This window comes from Hesperophylax consimilis, chromosome 28 (genome assembly GCF_061612785.1).
Source record: "Hesperophylax consimilis isolate HC1 chromosome 28, BYU_Hcon_1.0, whole genome shotgun sequence".
Lineage (NCBI taxonomy): Eukaryota > Metazoa > Arthropoda > Insecta > Trichoptera > Limnephilidae > Hesperophylax > Hesperophylax consimilis.
In genome coordinates this window covers 2,729,253-2,750,373 of record NC_142863.1, presented here as the reverse complement: position 1 = coordinate 2,750,373, position 21,121 = coordinate 2,729,253, and positions in this window count along the sequence as shown.

The following is a 21,121-nucleotide window of genomic DNA, read 5'->3' as shown; positions in this document are numbered from 1 at the left end:
TATTAAGAAAATGTCAGTTTTCAGTGAATTCAATCCTTAACTGTAATCTTTTAAAATCTATCTTCTGAGATGAATTCTGGAATATTATTATTATTATTTATTGGATAATTTGTATAGCGCCGCTTTTGTAAGATATCACCTCAGGGGCACTTTACAGTTGATGCAGGTATTACAAAAAATATAAATATTACAAAAATAAAGTGAAGTTAAGTTAAGTAAAATGAAGTATAGGAACAGGTGACACGAAGATAAAAGATGGAGACTCTGCAGCAAGAATCCTAGGTGGTGAAGAAACTGGGCCAGCTGCTGCAGGGAGAGAGTCCAACCACCAACAGTGCCAGCACGAGGTTTGTCATACCCTGCCAGCACCGCTGTGACGTTCGGCAAGTCCATCATTCATCTCCATGTAATCCTGTTCCTGGTGATTGTTGAAGTGGTGCATTCTACCCGCAATAAAAAGCGACGGTCGGGATAATAAATTACCTTGGGCTTAGCAAAAAACTTGCCAGGGCTTTCAGAGTTTCCGATAATTCCGTCGAAATCATCTGGGGTGCATTTGCCGATCGACGATAAATATACAATAATATTTAGGGGTTTTTTACCCTGCTCTCGATAACCATCCATTACTATAGTTTTTATTTATTTTATTTTACACACTTTAAAAATATAAGTCAAAAAGTCCTGATAAACTACTTTTTAGCAGTTTGTCTAACGGGTTCTTTACATTATAAATTTTATTATAGTGTGTTTACAGTTACATTTTTACAATTATGTAAAACAAAAAATTAAAAAATTTACAGAGATATAGCAAAAGAAAATTATGAAAACATAAATAATAATTTTAAAAGTCTTTAGAATAATATATCATTTTAAGCTAATACAAAGTAATTCTTTCATAAGCCAAGTCTTCAGTAAGTTCACCAATTGTTTGTTTTGCTCACAGTTTTTAATTTCAGCAGGTAACATAATATTAAAACAACTGGGAATCATATAGTTTAACGTTGTTTGTCCATATTTATTAGTATGCTTAGGTACAATAAGTCCTTCATTACGTTTTTTTACGTTTTATTAATTTCAAAATTGGTATTCCTATTATTGAAATCAATTATGTCAATTTACGCAGTAAACTTAACTTGTCGAAATTATCTGATAGGCGAAAAATATTTGATCTTCTTTTATTATATAAAATTGTTCATTCAAGGTTAGACTGCCCTGACACTATAAACTTGCTATCTTTACATATACCTCCAAAATATACTAGACGGAATATTTTATTCTACAACAACTACGCTACGAATTCTGTGTTAGAAAGAATACATAGGTTGGGCAATGAACTAAGTGATGTCGCTGACATATTTAATTTAAACTTCAATACATTTAAAGCCAAATTAGTCCACCACTTTTTAAATGTAAATAATGTATGAAAAATCATTATATTTTATTTCGATTTTGTATTGTTTGTTTTATACTGTTGCTAAAAATGAAATTTGTAATTTTTATGTACTTAAAAGCCCAATAGGGCGTCAATAAATAAAGTTAAAACGATTATTATGATTGTGTTCTAGCCAGTTTATATATAAAGGGTTATTTATGTGCTGAAATATAATTTTGTACCACAGAATTGCTCTCACTGAAAGAATTTTGAGACTCTGATAGAAGTATGGAATATGATGCCTTTCTTTGTATAAATTTTTGTTCAGCTAATAATTTAACCAATGAATTTTGCACGGATTGAACATGGTCGATATTAGTTTTACAGGAAAACCCCAAAGCTGTTATTCCATACCTTATATTATAACAGATTCAGCTAGAGATAAATAAATTAAGTGTGCAGATTGGAACAAAAAATAAATATTCGCAATAGGTAGTATATTATACGCTAACTTTACAATATATATAGCTACTATTCACTGCTTATCGAGAGTATGGTAAAATACCCCTATAAAAGGTATATTATTTTTTCTGAGCCGACTAAAATAGACTTCACTGGAAGAACGATAGTTCCTACTGGTGAGTGTAGATGGCGGTAATGGTATTTCTGTACCCAATTCTCGTTGTTTTGAGTTTTATAAAAAATCTACTTTTATTTATTTACTATACTGGATTTTTTTACAGACTATTCAAGCGAGAGCGAGAACGAAGCATGAACAATCGGATAAAATAAACACAATAAATATAAAAGACACACGAGGGTTGTATGAAAACTTTTATACAGATTTTTTTTTTTCTTTATTCATAAAAATATATTTGAATACAGTTTTTTTACATGCTTTTTGGACTACCACACTAGACACATGTCCGTATTATGGTAGTCGAAATTTTTGTATAATTATATAAATGCAGTACATGATTCATTTGTTAATATATTATTTTGTGAATTGTAATGTATTTGTGAAATAGGTAATACTTTAACTGAAAATAAGAAAGAGATGAAAATAAAGATAAATTAATGAATTATTTTAAAAAGAATTTTAAACAGAGTTTAAATGAAAAGAAAAGAATAATAAAGCAAATTAACTTAATTTTATTTTATGATGTCAGGCATTTTTTAAAATAGTTCCTTCCCTTCATAAACAACCAATTTTGAATATATAATATTGGGTAGATTGAATCTTGTAAAAATAAAGAAACAAATAAAAATAAGGTAGGATACAAATAAAAATAATAGATAATGTTAGGGATAGTAGAAATAAAAAGAAGAATAATCGCATCAGCGTAATATAAAGTTTTTGTTGAAAGTTAATTTAAAGATAAAATTTTTACTCGAGAAATATGAAAAAATAAGAACAGTTTTAAAATGTAAGGCATTCTTATAATATTTCCTTCCCTGAGTGATGTAGAACTTTTGAAGATTTTTTATGGGGTTGATACACTATATTCTCGTGGTTTGGCCAATTTCAGCACAATATCATGGGAATGTACGACGAGCGATTTGCTGAAATAGGCCAATTAACGAGATTATGGCCAATGAGGTATATACAGGGTTTTCCAATAAGAGGTGTTATTTTGATATTCAAAGAAACTTTTCCCTTAAAAGATCAATGGTTTCGTTGCTTGTGTGGCACGTAGCGCCGTCTTGTTGAAAGTAAACATTGTCCAGATCAATACCATCCAATTCCGGCCATAAAAAATCATTAATCATCTCTCGATAGCGCAATCCATTCACCGTAACTGTTGCTCCAGCCTCATTTTCATAAAAGTAAGGTCCAATGAGTCCGCCGGATCATAAACCGCACCAAACAGTCACACGTTGAAAATAGAGAGGGTTTTCAACAATAACTCTTGGGTTTTCCGAGCCCTAGATGCGACAATTTTGCTTGTTGACGAAGCCACCGAGGTGGAAATGGGCTTCATCACTCAAGATGATTTACGTTTGATTCACTCAGGTGAATTTTTATAATTTCAATGCGTTGTTGAAGCGTGTATCGTTCCATTTTTATTAATGGCGTAGTTTCTACTTGTCAAATGTCAAAAAATGACAGCTTCAAAAGTAACATCTACCGAAATAGCGGGCTATTCAAAATAACACCTCTTATTAGAAAACCTGTAGATAGAGTCAGGTTTGGCGTTCGGAGTATGGGATCATTGTCCGATGTGAGATATCTCGGGCATCAGTCAGTTGTAAGATGGACACACTTCTCCGGCGATAACTAAAAACTGCCGACATGCACGCTGAGATATTGTACAAATCGTACTGGAAAATATAGGGAAAGCTAATTAAAGCTAAAGCTAAATATGGTATGAGCTTTCATCGGTAAGTAGAGTTTTATCATAATCAATAGTCGTGTAAATTGACTTATCAATGTTAAAAATTCGTGAAGCATTCGGTCACCTTCGGAAGGATTCGTGCAACATCGACAGCCGCCACACCCCCTTCCTACTTCTTACTTCACACTGATATTGCAAGGAATGTAGACTCTATTTATATATAACTCAATGATTATGGCGCGCTTGTCTGTCGCAGGCATTATGGGCTATATACATATTAATTTGGTCAATTGTGGTATGGGGGTGGGGAAGGAAAGAAGATGGAGAAGAGGTAGGTTGGGAAGTACCCAGCTTTTCATATCAGGTCACCAAAAACGGCTAAAGCCATTTCAAGCAACGCATCGATTCGAATAGTGGTATTACATAATGCACTATCTGTCTGGAAATAATGCATTATCTGTGTACACTTAGTTCCTCGATAGATACTTAGTACTTACCGCTGGTGAACCCTGCCAGCAATATTACAGTACCTCACTGAAGAGATACATCGATAGAAGTGTGTTGTGGGCGTTTCCGTGTGCCTCATTTAAGTAAGATAATTTTTTTCTTACTTTAAATGTAAATTTTGTTTGATCGGATAGTCAATTTTCTCTAGCTTGTCTGGGGCCTAGGAGTTGAAAGGTCTTGCGTAAACTGGCGACATGATTTTTCTTTCAAATTGTCTTTAAATATAACTGATTCATTTGGTGAAATGTAAATAATAATAAAACAAACATAATATATTTAAATTGGATGTGCAAAATGAAGTTGGTCGATTTCTGATAAATTAAAAATATTTCTTTCTGTTTTTCTCGGTTTTGTGAATATATTATATAAAATAATAATATAAATATAGTTGTGCTTCTTTATGAAAATATAACGACTATGTAACTACAAATTAGCACGAAAAGTATTTATGGGATATAATGATATTTACTATACAGGGTGTATCGGCACTAACCCGACAAACTTTAACCAGCTATTCCTTAGCACATTTGGAGTAAAAAATGTTATGTGCACTTTGCTGTCCGGTAACGTTTTTTTTTAATAAAAAATTAATTAAACATATTTTCACCACATGTCACCACTGTTTTATCCTTTGTCAAAATTTGAAAGCAACATCGCAACTCTCGCGTGTTGCTGCGAACGAAGCCCGTATTACATAATCCAGTACCAGAAAAGAAATATTTTATTTAACAATAATGATTATTCACATTTTTCGTATGCGAATCACTGATTGTCTTCTTGTATTGTACACATCAGTTTTATTTTTGTATCTAAATTGTTTCACCTCTGGAATGCTTTGGTTTCACCTCTTACGCGTTTCACGTATTAAATAGTCTAATTTTGAAACTAAGAAACTAATTAGTAGATTTCCTGAATTTATAATCGAAGTCCAATAATTCTGAGCACTTTTAAAAACAATTTTCCTCACTTAGGTACTTATCAATAATAATAATTGGATTATTTGAACAGCGCCGTTGTTTTTTAAATCACCGTAAGTGCTCTGTCAAAATGTTACTTGCTAGGCTATCCTACAACGTATATTTTTTAATAAATTTAGTTATTTACAACTTCGCGGAATGTGATTTATGAATATTATTGCTTATGTTAAAAGCCTTCCAGAATTACCGGAATATAACGAGCAGCTTGACACACTTAAGTTTATTTCCACTAATTTGAAGGTACAAAGAATGTATAGTTTTAAAAACAATCCCGATGAATCAAAAAACGGTTCATATAAAACTGCTGCGCAACACACTGAGACAAAGGAAAGCACTCACACAAACGTCATGACTGCATTGGATTGACCACCTGCAAATGAATGCTGCCAGATTGCTAATTTATTTAAACAATAATTATTAAATTTTATTTAAAATATCGCAATTTTTTTAAAAAATCGACAATAAATTACAACTATAATTTAAAAAAAATATTCTTAACCCCACGCTTTTTCGTAATTGATTAATTAATTCAGAATTTAAACGTTGCTTGAAATGACTAGCCGTATTTGGTGACCAGATCTGAATATCCAGGTTCAGAATTTAAACGTTGCTTGAAATGACTAGCCGTATTTGGTGACCAGATCTGAATATCCAGGTTTAGAATTTAAACGTTGCTTGAAATGACTAGCCGTATTTGGTGACCAGATCTGAATATCCAGGTTCAGAATTTAAAGCAATATATGTGATTGATACTATGAAGTGTGCAATTATTGAAAATTTCTCAAATGAAAATTCCTTTTTAGGTATAACGCTTAGTAGCAGTGATAGGAAACCAGTTAACATCTATGCTATCTATCGAAAACCCAACACAAATATGCAGGATTTTCTAATACATCTAGAAAAAATACTGAACGAAAGTAGACAAGATACATTAATATTCGGAGACTTTAACATTGACATATCCATATCCACACACTCTTCATTAAATTTTTGCAACATCTTACAATCTTACAATTTTTCAATACATAACAAAACATTTCCCACGAGAGTCACTGATACAAGCTGCACCTTAATAGATCACATCTTATCAAATAGGCAAAACATTCAGAATACTATATCGAATATTGATGATCCACTTAGTGACCATAATATACTTATTGTTGATTATAAGAACAACTTAAAAAAATGTTTTAATAATAGAACCAAATCCCGGATTACGAGACCTATCATCAACAGTATGTCAGTAAAATCCTATCTTCTTGATAACAATTTCACGATCAACTTAAGCAACTCAGAAGACCCTTTTAAAAGTTTCAATTATCACATTAAAAAGGCAATAGAATCAGGTACAACTACACCAAAAACAGGATTAAGAAGTCGGGTACAACTGAATACTCCGTGGTTTGATTCCAAATTAAATACATTAATCAAAGAACGAAACCAGATTCACAAGCAGTGGAAACAAGACCCTGGTAATCTTACTCTTGTAACACTTAAAAAGAGATTGAGAAATACCATTACTAATTATAGGCGAAATCTAAAACACAAATATTATGCGAACAGCTTTCAACAAAACCAAAATAACCCCACTAAAACCTGGAAAATCATAAACTCTATTCTATCAAACCGAACACATAAACCAACTAACGAAATAGAATCCCTCGTGGTAAATGACTGCGTAATTAAGGATCCGAGCCAAATAGCATCCGCATTTAATGAGTTTTTTCTCTCAATAGGAAAAAAGCTAGCAGCTACCATTCCGTCATTCCGGATGACTGTAATACCGTATTTGTGGAACCGAAGGCTTGCCAATCCTTGTACATGGCTAGGACAAACAAAGATGAGGTACTGAGGATCATCTCTAAAACTAAGCTGAAAGCAGCACCGTGACTCGATGGAGTAACACCATCAGTTCTTAAGACTTGTAAAGAAGAATTAGCGGGTCACCTTACAGAACTTTTTAATTGGTCACTGTCCTCGGGAAAGTTTCCAAATGAATTAAAGTTAGCGAAGATAATACCTATACACAAAGGAGACTGTAAAACATGTATCTCTAACTACCGTCCTATATCACTTCTATCGGTTTTTTCAAAAGTATTTGAGACCATAATCAAAGATAGACTCCTAAAATACATATCTGCGAATAATATCCTTACACCACAACAATATGGCTTTCGGAAAAATTCTAGTACTCAATGTGCCGCCTTTGATTTTATCTCCAACCTTCAACAGTATATAGACCAGGGTGAATATGTGGCAGCCATATTTATAGATCTCAAAAAAGCCTTTGATACGGTCGATCATGAAATACTCTTAAAGAAATTGGAATATTTGGGAATTGTTGGGAAGCCCCTAAATCTCCTCCGAAGCTACTTAGATGATAGATTTTGTCTTGTTGAAGTCAAAGGTGTCTCGAGTGGCTTAGGTAAAATCACATGTGGAGTGCCACAGGGATCAATTCTTGGGCCTCTGCTTTTCTTGCTATATGTCAATGACATAACTAAATGTGGTATCTCTGGAAACCTCCAACTTTATGCGGATGACACTGTAATCTATTATCACAGTACAAGCCTGAGTGACCTGGAGTCTCAAATGAATGTAGATGTCTCAATTCTAGCTAATTGGCTGCGTATTAATAAATTGAGCCTCAATATAAAAAAAACGCACTACCTAACTTTCGGTAATAAGGATTATGTGCCCATGAATATCACACTTGGAACTGAGAAGCTCCAAAATATAGAAGTCACGAAATATTTAGGGCTATTAATAGACTCTAAACTTTCGTGGAATTCCCATGTTGAGCATGTGAAATCTAAAATATCCCCAATAACCGGCGTACTGTACCGACTCCAAGGTCTTCTCTCTACATCACTACTAAGGGCCACATACTATGCGATGATTCACTCCCATCTGAGTTATTTAGTTAGTATCTGGGGCACTATTACTAAAAAACAAATATCAGAAATACAAGTGATTCAAAATCGAGCAATAAGGAATATCTACCGTCTACCGTGGGATATACATATCAAAGATATATATTTAAAGACAAACATACTTCCTTTTACGGTTCTACCTAAATACAATATCACTTGTACAATATTACAAATCATACATAGATCCTTACACACTAACATCAAACCAGCATTTAATTCAGACATACACCAGCACAAAACACGGTCCCAAAATCTAATACACCTAGCATCGTCTACCCACACAACAAAATTTGGTATTAACTCATTACAATATATTGCATATAGACAATACAATGCATTACCTAATGAAATAAAGCAATCAGTAACTAACAAAAAAATATTAGTTAAAACGCTTAAAGATTATTTCCTGAAAATGTTTTTAAACCAGTGAATTTTCGCTCGCTTTCATATGTTGGTTTACTATGTTTCATGTGTATAGATGTCTCTCAGTATTTCTAAAATCTCTATTCTTAACAATGTATTTTTCCTTTTTTATTTATTTTTCTTTTCCTTTTCAATATGTTGTATTTTTTTAAAAGTGTAATATCCTTGTAAAATGTATTTTATGTGTCTGTACTTCCCGTAATGAGTTTTATCTCAACTCATTGGGAATAATGTGTTACTTACCATGTTTTTTGTAATACATTATAAATAAATAAATAAAACGTTGCTTGAAATGACTAGCCGTATTTGGTGACCAGATATGAATATCCAGGTTTAGAATTTAAACGTTGCTTGAAATGACTAGCCGTATTTGGTGACCAGATCTGAATATCCAGGTTCAGAATTTAAACGTTGCTTGAAATGACTAGCCGTATTTGGTGACCAGATCTGAATATCCAGGTTTAGAATTTAAACGTTACTTGAAATGACTAGCCGTATTTGGTGACCAGATCTGAATATCCAGGTTCAGAATTTAAACGTTGCTTGAAATGACTAGCCGTATTTGGTGACCAGATCTGAATATCCAGGTTTAGAATTTAAACGTTGCTTGAAATGACTAGCCGTATTTGGTGACCAGATCTGAATATCCAGGTACTTCCTCACCTTCCACTCCTTCCCTTAGCCATAAAACTTACCCCAATTCAACATAAAAATTGTTTAAATTATCGGATGTAATGAAATGCATAATAATTAGACCCCAAAATACTTAATTATTCAGGGAAATAAACCCCTGAGTCATCAGTTGGAAATACCAACGACATTAAGTGAAATTAACAATGCAATAATCCTATTATTGCATTGTTTAAAATTTCACTTAATTATTAGCATTAGCAAATAATATTGGGATTAGCAAATAATAATTTACGACAATTTACTCGGAAATCAATAAAGCCAGAATAATAAAAAAAGAAAGTTATCACTTACGTCGTCTGTAAGTGGCTTTACCAAAGTTTGATAATGCCGTCAGAAGGTGAAACAGCTGTCACGCGTAATAATAATTACAACTAGCAGAACTTGTTTATAAACACACTGTTTTTATAAATTTTTTAATAAGACTGTTAAAATAAAAAAAATCTCTAAATTGAAATGGAGTTCTACAAACTAAACTTAAAATCAAATAAATTTATTGCGAAGGTTCAAAGTACTGTACTGTAATATTATATTAAATAATTTTTACGTGTTTAATTATTGTTTAAAGTCAGATTAAAGCGATTAAAAAACCCACCTGGCAATTCTTATTCGAGTTTCGTTGTTTTTACGTATTGGCGCGCTTACAAGCATCAGTCGTCTCATTTTTAACCATTAATATTTAGTGTGTAGGAAAGAGAGAAGACGCTTTTCGACACACTTGTCGAAAAACTTGTTGAATGCCGACGGGCATACTCTTCTACAGATTTTATTAAATATTGATATGTAGGTAATATTGATGTGTAAATGAATGACATTGTGAGAATTTTACCAATAAATAATAAATGAAAATGCGGACATGTAGTTTATGTTAATTTTTTTATTGGAGCATTTGTTCGAAGTGACTACCATTATTTTCGATGCAAGCGTGTAGTCTTGTTATATTTTGATTATTTAAGTTTGCAGGATTTGCTTTAATTTCTGCAGCGGCTTCCATCACTCGTTCGAGCAGTTGCTCTCTTGAGGCTATTGGCTTAGCATACACTTTTTCCTTGAGAGCCCCCCACAGGTAGTAATCCAGGGGGGTCAGGTCGGGTGATCTTGGTGGCCAAGCAATGGCCGGACTTCCACGGCCTATCCAACGACCAGGAAACTCGACATCCAAGTAGTTCCGCACGGCAATCGAATAGTGTGGTGGGGCTCCATCGTGCTGGAACCACATTCTCCGTAGTAATTCGAGGTTCACATCTTCCAGAATCTCGCCCAGTTGCACTTGTAAGAACTCCAAATACATCGGTCCATTTAGTCTGGGAGGCAACTCGATTGGACCGAGTATTTGATTTCCCAGGATTCCTGCCCACATGTTGATGGAAAATCTGTCCTGGCTCGACGACTCCCGAACAAGCTTGGGGTTTTGTTCAGCCCAATGGTGCAAGTTGTGCACATTTAGCACTCCTGTTTTAGTGAACTGTGCTTCGTCGGTAAACAATATGTTTTTCATGAAGTCTGCATCTCTTATGACATTATGCAGCATTCTTCTGCAGTACACGACTCTGGAAAAGTGGTCATTCTCCATGAGGCCTTGGCAGCGCCTATAGTGAAAAGGTTTGAGCCCGTGCTTCTTCAGAACTCTCCATACCGCCATGTGTTCCCTGTGTCCTATCATCAGAGCGACCCGACGCACGGACAGCGTGGGGTCTTCGGTAATTAAGTTCAGGATTCTCTCCTCAACTGCCACAGGAACGATGTTGTGTCCTCCGCCGGCGCCTTCAATCCGTCCGATGCCACAGTCACGCAATTGTTGATACATCTGAAACAAAACAACAAATAACAACTGCTTTTATTATTCAGCTCAGTAATAATGTCAAATAAACAATCGCGGGCTTTTTCACTCATTTTATTTTTAAAGAACACTTATTTTAGGCACATATCAGAAAACTTACGTTTTCTCTTCATTTATTTCATTTTTTTATAGTAAAATGTATAACAAAGTGTTTTAAATTATAATTTTCTTAACTAGGTACGGTTGATATCTTGGATTCACAGGGGTGAAATTGAATTCAAGTAATTTAAATAATCCCATGGTGAGAAAGGGAGTGAATTCAATTGCAGTGAATGATGCATTTATTAGAGATTAAAATTAATTAACTTTTTAAAACGCCGTTTAGTGACCACTGAACACAAATCACCTAAAGTACAATTTACATTTTTAAAGTTGGTGGCCCCTTGTTATGTTTTTAATGTTCCCAGTTTAAATTTCAAAAGCGCTTTTTGGCATTATCAATGAATGTAAATAGTTTCAATAAACAATTGATAGGGTACAAACCTGGACAAAGGTAGCATGGTGTGGGACGCGTCTTCCAGGAAACCTCATGCGATACTCCCTTACGGCTGCTCGTGAATTTCCATTGCAAAATCCATAAACAAAAACAATATCTGCTTGCTCGGCAGGTGGATAATTGAGGGGCATATTTCAACAGTAAAAACTTAGATAACAAAACAAAAACGAAACTAGAAACTTGATGACATGCGAACTCCCAAAACAGCACTGACCACTGATACGAGACGGGGTGGCGGGAACCACACGGGACTTGAGACAGAATATGTGTGAAAGAGATGACAGTAGCGCGGCGTTGCCAATTATTTTACCCCTATACTGTGGGCAGTAGCGGAGTGTGGAAATTTTATTTATTTTTTGTTTTTAAAAGAAAAAAAATGTTACCGGACAGCAAAGTGTACATAACATTTTTTACTCCAAATGTGCTAAGGAATAGCTGGTTAAAGTTTGTCGGGTTAGTGCCGATACACCCTGTATGTAATTAGGTATTACATTTCTGCGTTATTTTATCGGTATTCTGTATTATGTCTGAAAAGTCCTACTGGCGTTTGGTCGAACACAGTCTGTACCTCTCATTACCCAGATGCATTGCTTGTTTACATCACATTTGAAACTTTTTACTTGACTTCATAATCCCGTAAAAACAGTATTTTTACTATAATACAGCTATTATAAAATGTCTTTTAAATCTTGGTTTCACTAAGGATTGAACCTTCCTACCCAGGAATTGGTGTCGACAACTCTACTAACCTTGCCAGACGCAGATCGGGCAAGACTGACATTTTTTTCGTATATTAACTGCTGTTATGTCATTCGATCTCAGAGAAATGCGTAAATGTACGCGTGTGAGTACGTGATTGCCACCACAAGTTGATTGAATGCATTGTCATCGACAACGAATCTATCTGCCGAGTTTCAGCTGTATCGGATGTCGGGAATTGGGTTAGTTTCCGCTTCCAAGATTAGCATTAATTTATTACCGAACACAAAAGTTAAATTCAAATAGAAGTTTAAAAAAATACACTATAAAAGTTGTAGCTGAACAGAAAGATATACAATACTAATTGGTACTTAAATTACCTCTCTCAGCGAGAGTTCGTACGATCGTCATCGACGTTCGCCCTTTTCCTTCTCACGCGTCTTGTTTGAAAACGAAAAAGACAGAAGATATTAGAATGATGATGTCGCATACGATCTTTCGCTGTGACTATTTTACCTATGCAAGTAAATTTCTGTCGGAAGTGAAAACATAATTTTATATATGCACCAATAGACGATTTAGTCCTAAATGTATGCTGTTTGGTGCGACCTAATATCAATACTGTCGAGTTTATGTCGAAATCAGCAAAGAGTGCAAGGCTGATATAAGCTTAAGAAAGGGACGCATAAATGGTTTGGGCATGTAGAGCGAATGAGTGAAAAAAGTAGTGTAATGGGAATATATTTATGACGCGAATGCGAATGGTAGCAGAATTCGAGGACGCCAGAGGAAGACAGCACGATCAAGTGAATCAGATACTTGGGTCGGGCCATGTCACGAGTCAGAATAATAGAAGAGTATGTATGAGACGATGTATAAATGTGAATGAGGCAAGAAGTGTGTGCGAAGACAGAGTTGTTTAGCGGTCCGTCCTCACGGCCTACCTCTGCGGGGAAACGGCGTGAAGTTTATAATACAGGGTGAATCAGCACGTATCCGACACATTTTAGCCGGCGATTAATGAGCGCATTTGGAGCAAAAAATTTACTGTCCGATGACATTTAAAAAAATTAAAAAATATATATATTTCCATCACACATCGCTATTGGATACAATCTAGCGCGTCACGTGATTTCACTTCGCACTTCGTCTCGTTCTAGCAGCACCGTACACATGTGATGGAGCGCATATCACGTGATCTATTGCGACGTGTGGCAGCGTCAGTGACGACGTGTGATAGATTTTTGGTTTTTCTAGGAAATAAAAGTAATCGAACATCAAGACGACATCTACATTTTTTATTCAGATTATGCTGAGAATTCGCTTGTTGTCTGTCGGATACGGGCTGATAGACCCTACATGTCCACGTCCAGTCTAGGGTTTATATATTCTGTGGCATACACAGTAGACACTACAATACGGATTCAGTTTCATATTAAATTCATTTGCCATAAGTTCCGCAGTGCGGAAACCGCCTGTGTGCTAGAGTCAGCAGCTGAAATTGGGTACAGGTATGGTGCAATGTATCCCCACCACACAAATAGGGTTTAAATAACAATCATTTGCTTTATTAATAGTGCAGGATTATCCTTACGTAGAGTCATGAATAATATAAACAATGGGAGATATGACACGGAAGCGTGCCCACTGTCGTCGAGCTACGACCAAACTACATATCAAAGCGGCTACGTAATGAAAGTTGTTCTTTTGGTATGTAAGTGTGTAGTTGCAGTAGTATGGACGAACTATGACAACAGACAGTAACAGAACAACAAGACAACAGAAAAACAGGACTACATGACAAAAAATTACAACTGGACAACAACAGAAAAACAACACGACAATAAGTCAACAGCAAAACATGACAGCATCAGTATAACAAGACAACAGGAAAACAGCAACAGGAAAACATGAAAAAACAGGGCAACTGAAAAACAACAAAAAATAATAGGACAATAATGTAAATAAAAAAAAAAAAACAGAACATTAGCACAACGTGATACAAGTAAGTACAACAGAAAAAAACAGGAAAACAAAAATAAATAGGACGATAGGAAACAAGCACAACAACTGGACACAGAACGACAGGGTGACAGAACAACACGAAAATGAAATATAGGATAGAAGAAGAACCAAACCATAGGAAACTAGGATGATAGAAAAAAAGGACAGCACAAAACAGGACGACAGGACAGAAGAAGAAGAACCGAACCATAGGAAACAGTGACAATAACTAGACAATAGGACGATAAAACAACAGGACAGCAAAAACAGGACAACTTGAAAATAATTAGGATAATAAGAAAGCAGGACAACACATGGAAAGCAAATGAATAGCAAGTAGCTAACGATGATACAATTCATTAAATAAAGGAAAGTACTGTAGTTATATTCAATATTAAGAAGGATTATGAGTTTTTATCCGTATCTATAAACTAGATATAGATCTATATACAAGTGTATATGTATTGTAACCTATCCAAAGAGATGATTAGCAGAAATCGATAAATATAGTATGAGAGGAAAATGATTGTTTGTGTCACCATCGCAATCACATTATTAACCAATGTCAATGTGTACATATTATTTATTTATTTATTATCCTCCGGCGCTTATCTCACTGGGGAATTCGCAGCAACACAATTATATTACATACATTGATGGATTATATCAAATATGGGGTTTCTACGGTGGTTTATGACAAAAGCCACGATATGGGTAATCCAAAATCACTACTCTCACATTACAATAATTCAAGTTTTACATTGCTACTGTTTACTGTTTACACTAATTTTCCATTTTTGGAGGGAAGAGGAGTGTACATTTGGAAAAAAATAACATTTTGCGCTCGCTGGGTTTCGAAACTTCACCCTCTGGATTCGTAGTGGAAGATATTAACCACTTGGCCACGGAGGTTGTCTACAATTCATTTTATAAAAGTTTATGGTACTAAGTATGATTCCGGCAAAAAATAATAAGAATTTGGTGGTTGAGATGATTTTTACGGTCAGGGGTCAGCGATATTATTACCGGGTAACCTTGGGTGGATGTTTTTTGCCAGTGGATTATAATATTCTCCCCCAATACTGGGAATAAATCAATATTACAATATGGGCTTCCTCCATTGAAATATGCCTAGGCACTGAATAGTTAATTCCTAGGTGTGATGAGTTCGATGATCATCGGAAATAATTGATATCTAGTAAATTCACCGTCAAAAATCATCGCGGAATATTCAACGCATGGAAAATTATAATTATAATTTATTACAAAATTAATAATAGCCAATTATTAAAAAGAAATATAATAAAGGTTAGATTAGGTTAGGTCTAGTTATTCTCGTGTAGTGTCTTTGTCCCTAGTAGTATAGGACGTTGTTCTTGCCATGATATTATATAAAAAACTATCTTGTGATCACAGATCATCCAAGTCATATTGAAGAATCGCACGATACTTATTCCAAGAAATATAAATCGTACTTGTAATTAAAAGAACATTACATCTCGTTACTAATACATTTATGCAATACAAAATAGTCTTTAGCATCATTCAGAGATTTATTTTATCTATTGTGGGCGATAATTATTGTGAGCGGTGAATTGTGGGGGGCGGTAAATTTTTGTGGGCGGTGAATTTTTTTGGGCGGTGAATTTTTGTGGGCGGTGAATTTTTGTGGGCGGTGAATTTTTGTGGGCGGTGAATTTATGTGGGTGGTGAAATTTTCCTAGAACCTTGCCAATTACGAAGACAACAACGTCAAGACTACGTACGAGATGCCAATAAAATTGATTGAGTTGAAGAAAGATTGCCGATATTTGAAAATTCACATGAAATAAGGGAAAATTGACCTTACTTCGGGAACAGCAGACACGCCCACAGCTCACTTCTTTCGGTTTATCGGTGTGCCTACGTTCAACAGTCCTTAGATCATCGAGCATTCAGGATACGGTTCTTAAAAATATATTTTTTGTCGATCATCGCCATCATTAGTAATGGCATGAGTCGATGGCATAGAGTGAGAAGAATGAGTAAATGTTTTGGAGAAAGTCTATCTATGTAGTCAACAAACTTAGCTAAAGTACTATGGTAAAAAATCTCTTTTGAGGGGTGGTGTTCTGTTCAAGTTCTGGGAAGGAAAAAGGTATGAGTAGTCGGTAGGAATCAGGAGGTATGTGTGTCCAGGATTGACGGACGCATAATTATTCCATCCCTCCCGCTGCTGTGAAAGGCAATGTTCAAAGGATCTCCCTCAACCGACTTCTCCCGATCCGGCCCGCTACGCAGCTGGTGGGCAGACGCATCCACTGCCAAGACCTGGACAAACCTCACTCTTTGAACTCTGGTACCCTTGCTAATTCACCAAACGTAGTGAACCACTTGGGGGTGACCTATAACAGAGGAGTTGGTTATCAAATGAATGGTATATTTGGAATAATCAATCGTAGTCGGCTTCCTCGTAGTTCTCACACAGATGCATAATTTACATACAGCATGTTTCGTTTAGAATTTAATAAGAATAACTATTTATTATTTCACAATTCAGAGTTCAAGGCAAAATGTGTTGAAGTCTATCTAAAATGTATTTTGGCACATTGTTTTATTTCATTGTTATTAAAATTCTGAAGATTATTACATTACAGTTTACCTGAATGTAATAATTTTTATTAGTGAACACAAATGAGTATTAAACAATGACAAAGTATGCACTCTTACAATATTCTAACACAGTGTACATATAAACTTACTGTCCCTTTTCCGTTATACACAATAAGTAAGCATAAACGAGATAAATTTCTTAAAGGAACATATGAATCTATACCACCACTAAAAGTTTTTGTATTTAAATAACAACTATAATTAAAGGTAATAAAATTAAAAGTTGTGGGATTTAATGATAGAGCACGAAATTGACTAAAAAGTTACCTTCACAAAAGAATACAAGTTGTAAAAATAAATCACACATCAAGTCTTCCACAGAAGTGATTTTGGGATACCGCAAGGTACTGTATTGGGTCCATTACTTTTTATCATGTATGTAAACGATATTTTTAAACAAAACCTCAGTGGAAACATTATTTCTTATGCGGACGACACGATAATCATAGTTAAAGGTAATGACTGGAAAATTGGAAAGGAAAATGCAAACAATGACATCCAAATCCTAAAAAAACTGGTTCGATACAAACCTATTTACAATCGATGCAAAAAAAAACTGTTTATATTCCTTTCTCAATAAATAAATTCAGAACTCACCCTAACATTGACATAATTATACATAACAACAAATGTAACAAAGTTGTCTGTAATAACTCATGTACCATATTAAACCATACAACTGAAATAAAGTACCTCGGTGTAATTGTAGATCAACATATGAAATGGAACAGACACATATGTGAACTTGTTAAGCGCATAAGGAAATGTATCTATATATTTATTAGATTAAGAAATATTCTCAAGTTACATAATCTAAAAAAAGTCTATTATGCACTAGTACAATTATTAATTCATTATGGAATGATTGGATGAAAAAAAATTAAGTCCTGTAAAGGTGGTACAAAAACTAATTATTAAAGTAATTTTGAAAAAACAACTCAACATTTCCTTCAGCAACATTGTTCAATATTTTTAAAGTACCAAAAATTGAAGACCTTTATAAAAAAGATTCAATATTACAAATTTTCAAAGAATATGTAATAAAAAAAATTAAACTTAACTCATCATTAAGATATAAGCATAACATCCAAATTCCTCTATTTTCAACACAACAAATGCACAATAATTATTTTTACAAAGGCATAAAATATTTCAATAGTCTTCCCGAAGAAATAAAAAAAAAACAGATTTGGTATCATTTAAAAAAAAGATCAAATTATATTTAAAAAAAATTAACAACCATAACACCACCAATCACTTCATTTCATGCCATATTATAATTTTTTAACGTTACAACATCCTAGTATTTAGGATTATATTTACTGTACACTATTTTATAGTATCATTGTACACTAAAATGTAGTAAAATTATGAAAAAACTCCTACACCAAGCTCAAGAGCTAGCTCTCTTCATTGGTGTAGACTGTAGAATTCTCGTAAATGTATTTCACTATTTTGTTTTTGCCATATATTATGTTTATTACTGTAACAATGTTATAATTTAAACAATAAAAAATAAATCTAGAATCGTTAGAAATTAGGAAGTCTTTGAATACTAATATGTCTGACCATTTATTAAATAATCAAACCAACTCATCTAATCAAATACAAAAACTACGATATAGCTCCATATTTAATCTGTTTCCCACAATCCATTCCACTCCATAATATTACATATGTTGTTGAGAACCACGTAGGGCGCCAGTGTTACGAACAGTGTTGCGAGTGTTATGGGCCGCGTGGGGCGCCAGTGCCGGCTTTGGCAGCGTCAGTGGGTAGAATCATGGGACTCTAATTATTCAGCTCAGGTTTGGGTCGGCAAGAATGCCTTTACACGGGGAACATTCCACAATCTAGACTCCACTTCCCTCGTCAAATGAAACTCCCATGGGAATGATAAATGAGTGTATTTACAGTCAACAGGTACATAGAAAAGCACAAAATGGGGACACAGTATACATCCTAAATTATTTCCTGGCTGATTGAATTGAACAATCTCTTTCTCATGTTTGCTCTGTCTGGCGGACGTGTTTAACAGACATTAAAAGAAGGCACATAATGGGGCAAAGGTTTGGTATACGCTTACATGAGTTGTCCCGGGGGATGCAGGAGTTGCGAGGCCAGCGAAGTATTACTCCCAGTCATTGTGTAGTGGTAACCAAGGTTGTGATCGTCTACACGCGCAAAAAGGGCGCGTGCTAGACTTTGGTAATGTTGCGGGACTGAGGTCCGGCGCTCAGCGTCCGAGACCGGTTTTGGAGTTGCAAACCGCACGTGTTGTTGAGACCAAGCTAGAGTTGGAATGGCAATCGCCGCCGGTCACAAAAACCGTTGGGGTTTTGGCGTTGATGCACAGTAGAATGCGCGTCGCTCTGTGCTGCCAGGTTCTACGTTGAATTTAGTTTCGCGGGGTTTTTAAAATGCGTTTGAGAGATCTGCTTCGTGACAATGTGTTACATTGCGTTTCATATGCTCTTAAAATTTATTGTTATATGTGTAATTCTTGTAAAATTCAAGGTCCTGGGTTCGAGTCCTAGATGTGACCGTATCTTTTTCTGATTTTTCTGTTTTAGATTTTCGTTTAGGAATCGCTAATATTGTCTTCATTAATTAAATATTAGAATTTGAGTTTTTACTCACTAAGTTATTCCAAAAAATAAATATTCATTCTAGACCTGCAGAAAAGTCAAGAGATGTGTATAATGAAATACTATCGTGTAAATAATTTGTTGATAATTTTAGGGAATTTGTGCTAGGGACCTTGATGTCCTTTTGCCAACTTCAACATTTGTTCAATCCTGATGATGATGATGATACCTGATAACGCGGCGGGATCATCTGTTATGACATTATTCCCGTTTAGGGCGGATAACAGATAACGAACACCGGTGATTTACGACCAGGTTTATGGCTCACTTGTGTTATTTGGGCGAATTGATATTTCCAATATAATGTCTCTTTCAATTTGCAATGGCCCGGTGGCGTTACCGCGGTTATATTAATCGATGACTAAATAAAATGCCTAAGAGAAGACTTCGTATACCAATAAAACATTCTGCACAAACAATAGCACAGAAATGGCTGCCAAGATGGCGGCAACGCTAGACCGTTTCCATTGTAATTATTCAGTGACTTTTGTTGACATTTGGGGGCAACAACAATTATTTCTTACTTATCATAACCATTTAACCTTTCAGGCCTCGGAAGGACATTATTAGCCACAAACATCATATTCCATTATAGCCTCTGAATGACAGATCTGACCGGGGTGTAAATACATTATAAAATTATTTTTTAGGACGGGTTGTTTCGGAGAATTTGAACAATTCATCAAATTTCAACGTTCATTTTCAAGTTCTGTGAAAGATTTTTTTAAGTTCTGTTTTTATTTCAGTTTTGTCAAGCAACTAGCCTATAATAATATAGTAACAGAACTTGAATAGGACTTTCACAGAACCCGAAAATGAACGTTGAAATTTGATGAATAGTTCAAATTCTCCGAAACAACCCGTCCTTATCTTTTTTTCTATAATGTGTAGATATATGATATGTTTGTCGTTGGAAAGATAAATAATTATTCTTCACAGTATTTATCAAATATTTACACATTATTACATGGATAAAATTTAAAAAAAATTGTCAAAGTGCATGATTACGAATTTTGGCATTTTTTAATTGACAAAAGTTAAAAAAAATACTTATATTTTTTTATTGTATTTTTTTTTTTTTTACAGTGAATACCTCACAAGAGTCCCAACTGCTCCCGTCTGGAGCCAGTGAGACTATGGCATCCCCAATTGGGGGATGTTGTGAGGCTGAAGGTAAGTGGGGAAGGGAAAGAGGAAGGTGGGGAAGTACCTGGCTATTCAGATCTAGTCACTAAACACGGCTAAAGCCATTTGGAGCAATGTTTCAATTCTGAATGGTGGTCTTACACCAGGGCGATACTGGTAGTATCTTCCACTCTGGAACGTGCCGCAAATATACTATATATTATTATAATTAATTAATTGTGAAATAACACAAATCAATCAAATAAAACTTATTTGCGCACGCCGGGTTCGAACCCGCGACCTTCGGAATGGCAGTCCAATGCGTTACCACTGGACTATGCCGACCGTCTAAACGTATAAACTATGTAAAAAGTGAAATGACCTTTTTATTACTTATTACATACACAAAAGGAGTATGT